Below are 4070 nucleotides of genomic sequence, written 5' to 3' on the forward strand. Positions count from 1 at the left end.
GGGTGTGGTGGCCAGCACCTGTAGTCCCAGCTACTCAGGAGGATGAGGCAGAAGAACTGGTATGAACCCGGGTGGCGGAGCTTGCAGTGAGTTGAGATCACGCCACTGCACTCCAGCCTGGGCAACAGTGCAAGACTACGTCTCAAAAAAAAATAAAAAAATAAAAAAAATAAAACACAATAGGATATACATGACAACAAATTGAAAAAATATGTATTGCAAATAACTCAAACCACCATAAAATACAAGTAAAAATCTACACCAAGAGGATCTTTGAAAATTATATCAATACATGAAAATTAAATAACATAATCCCAAATGACCACTGGATCAATTAATAGTTAAGATGGACATTTTTTTGAACTTTCAAAATGTATTTTAATCTCATTCCAAAAAGAAATAAAATTTCTAGATACAAATCATCTCATTCAAATCACTTTTTAACATACATTCTGCAACTTAAAATATTATAAGAAATCAATATTCCCATCTTTTATAATCTCATCATATATTTAATATATAATAAATGTATAATACATATAGGTAGTCAGCAGGTTTACAAAGTAATTTCTTTAAAGTCTGCCCAGTATTGATAAATACTTTTAGACTATTAAAAGGAACTATTTAGGATCATAGAATAAAATAAAATATGGCAGGTCCAAGCCTAATGGCAAGATTACAAATGTTCATATGGCCAATCATTTTAAAAGAACTCTCTAGTTGGGTAGAATATGTTTTAAAACAATACTCTTCCTATTCTCAAGCAGAAGTAGTTGTAGATATTAACCATATTCACCTCCATTAAATTTAAAATAACTATGCAGTTTTCTTTACTGTAATATACAGTAGCTATCTCTTCCTTTCTGTTGGATTTTATCGTTTCAGGAGTAACTAATACATTACCAACAGAAGAGACTTTAGCCCCTTTCCCTCCCCTAAAGCATGGCTCAGTTTGAAGATTGTTCTATAGACAGCCACTATGACTACCAACAGTACCATAATACCGTTAAAAGCAATCAATAACTAGAGTCATTTGAGATGTTTCAAAGACTGCTGGAGGTTTCTGTCAACCAAGGTAATCAGAAATATTACCCTTGTAGATAGCCCTCTCATACCAGTAAATACAGAGAGTCAAAATTCCAATGCCACAGTGTAACAGTTAACAATCTATTTTGTAATTTTAAATATTATAACATTAATTCACCCTGAGAATACAAAGGAAACATTTAATACAAGATATTCTGATTTTTTTTCCCATTGTATTTACTTTCTTCTGGTTTTCATCAGTCCTTTAAGGACACAAATATTTGAATTTAAAGTGTGATTTTGATATTTTTTTTGTTAACTGAGATTCATGCCACAGTCAGATATTGGTGATAAAAAAGCCCAAAAAGGCTTGTAGAAAAGAGGTAAGCAGCAATCCACCAGGTCAGAAAAGACAGAAGTCCTCAAAAAAGAAGAAGAGTAAAAATATTTTTAAGCTGCTCAGTGTCACTGTTATTTGTGTAACAGTAACTTTCATCTTCCCGTCAGCTGACGGTAATTCAGAGTAAACAAAATTGTAGAGCAGACTATTATCCACTGGTAAGGTAGAGATAGATTCTGGATAAATACCCCAGGAATGATTGCCTAGTGTTTCCAAAAGCAGAGTTATGTGAAATAGCATTACCAGAGGCACCACATACTGCAGTGCAATGACACAAAGATAATAAAAGATTCAAGCCACCATTTTCTGTAGCTCAACTGTACTTATTCACCCTGCTTCTTTCTTCATCTGATCCACAGATTTTTGGGTTAAATTTAAATAAGCTTGCAGGTGACTACACATCATGGCCAACCACAAAGCACACAGCAGAATTATTAACCAGAGTCGCAGAGTATCGAATGTGGCTTCTGGCATTAAAGGGATACTTTCTTCACCCAAGGTTGGGTTCATAATGTAGTCTTTGGTGACTGGTTTTACCCAGAGCAAAACCATAAATAAATGTGCCAAGAAGCTGATATGAAGTAAGGTTTGGGTAATTTTTTCTGTTGTCAAATTCAGGGCATCCAGAAGCATTTGAGCCAGTCGTAATCCAGGAAATGTCAAGAAAACCCCAAAGAGTGAACAGAAAATAGCCAGGAAAAATTTGAAAGTAAGTTTTGAAACAGGACTCTCAGATTCTAAACCTTGCTTTTCAAGAAACTGCTTCACACTATCTGAAAAATTTGTAAATCCTGTTTCAAGTCCAAATTCCAGATAATTTTCTGTTACAATCAACACTACCATTGCTTTGTCAAAGAAAAAAAATCCAAAGGTGACACAAATAGATTTTTCACCACCATATTCTACTTTAATATAGTGTGTAGTTAATGAAAATAGAACTTTGATTGCAAAAGACAAAACAAGTAGGCACCAGACTAAGCTGATATTCATTTTCTGTGTAGGCTTCATAAACTTGTAATAGACTTCAGTTACTAGATACACAACTGTAGCAGCCACTGTGAAATCCCCCAGTCACTGGTGTTCTGGAAAATAATGCAATGCTAAAGTATCCACTTCTGTATCTGACTTTGTTTCTAGATGAAGGTCAATATCCTGTGGAATGGTTAATGACTTACTTTCAATGTGACCATTATATTTCCTACCTTTTTTGCTTTTCCCTTTTTGCTGATTCCCTGCAAGAATTCCACTGAGCAAGAGAATAGCAAGGCATAATCCTCTGCATGACACTGGCCATCACCATGGTAACAACAGCTGTATATCTATCACACACTATGAGTGAGAACATGCAGTGTTTGGTTTTCAAGATGGATATGTTTTTAACTATTGAAAGAAGTGAAAATGAAAACACGACATATCAAAATCTATACTATACAGCAAACACATTAAGAACAGGTAGGCAACAGCAATAAACATCTACACCAGAAAGCAGAAAGATTTCATATAAACAATCTAACAATGCACGTCAAGGAAGTGAAAAAGCAAGGACACAGCAAACCCAAAATTTGCAGGATGAAAGAAATAATAAAGATCGGAGAAAAACTAAAGAGAGACTAAGGAAAGAAATACAAAGGTCAATGAAGTGATATGTTATTCAAAAATATAACCAATATTGATAAACTGCTAGCTTGACTAACCAAGAAAAGAGATAAGAAACAAATCAGCAAAATAAAAGAACAGACATTACAATTGATATCACAGAAATACCAAAGATAATTAGAGAATATTATAAATGCTAACAAACAGGAAAATATAGAGGAACTGATTGAATTTCTATAAACACATAACCTATCCAGACTGAATCAGAAGTAGAAAAACAGAAGTGATCAATGAAAAATGAGACTGAGTCAGTAAAAAAATGTCTCCCAACAAAAAAAGAGACAAAATCAGGTCGAATAACTGCTGAATTATTCCAAATGTATAAAAAAAAATGAACACCAATCCTCCTCAAACTATTTCAAAAACACATAAGAGAAAGGAATGCTTCCAAACTTATTTTGTGAGGACACAATACCAAACAAGACAAGGATCCACCACCAACAACACAAAACTATGGGCCAATATCTGTAATAAACATAGATGCAACAATCTTTAATAAAATGTTAGCAAACCAAATGCTACAGCACATCAAAAGGTAATGCACCATGATCAAGTGAAATTTATACCAAAATTCAAGGATGCTTGCATACACATATCAATACACTGAATATATTGCCTCAGTAGAATGAAGGACAAAACCCATATAACTAGATCAATAGATGTAGAAAAAGTAATTGATAAAATTTAACATGTGTTCATATTAAAAACTCTCAACAAACTAGACATAGAAAAATCATTCTGTAAAGTAGTAAAGGTCATATGCGACAAACCCAAAGCTAACAATATACTGAACAGACAAAAGCTGAAAGCTTTTTCTCTAAGACACCGAACAAAACAAGAATGTTCACTTTCACAAATCTTATTGAACATGAAAGTCCTAATCAGTAATCTGGCAAGAGAAAAAAAAAAAAAAAAAAACAGACATCCAAATTGACTTGCAAAAGGAAGTTAAAGTTAAATTGTCCACTTTGCAGATGACATAATTTTT

General features: G+C 33.5%; 1 pseudogene; it reads right to left on the bottom strand.

Annotated features, from left to right (window-relative positions):
- Positions 1 to 1351: 1351 nt before the first annotated feature.
- LOC140711207 (transmembrane protein 161B pseudogene) lies at positions 1352 to 3653 on the bottom strand (annotated as a pseudogene).
- Between the last annotated feature and the right edge of the window lie 417 nt (positions 3654 to 4070).

Source organism: Chlorocebus sabaeus, unplaced genomic scaffold (assembly GCF_047675955.1).
Source record: "Chlorocebus sabaeus isolate Y175 unplaced genomic scaffold, mChlSab1.0.hap1 unalloc_scaffold_285, whole genome shotgun sequence".
Lineage (NCBI taxonomy): Eukaryota > Metazoa > Chordata > Mammalia > Primates > Cercopithecidae > Chlorocebus > Chlorocebus sabaeus.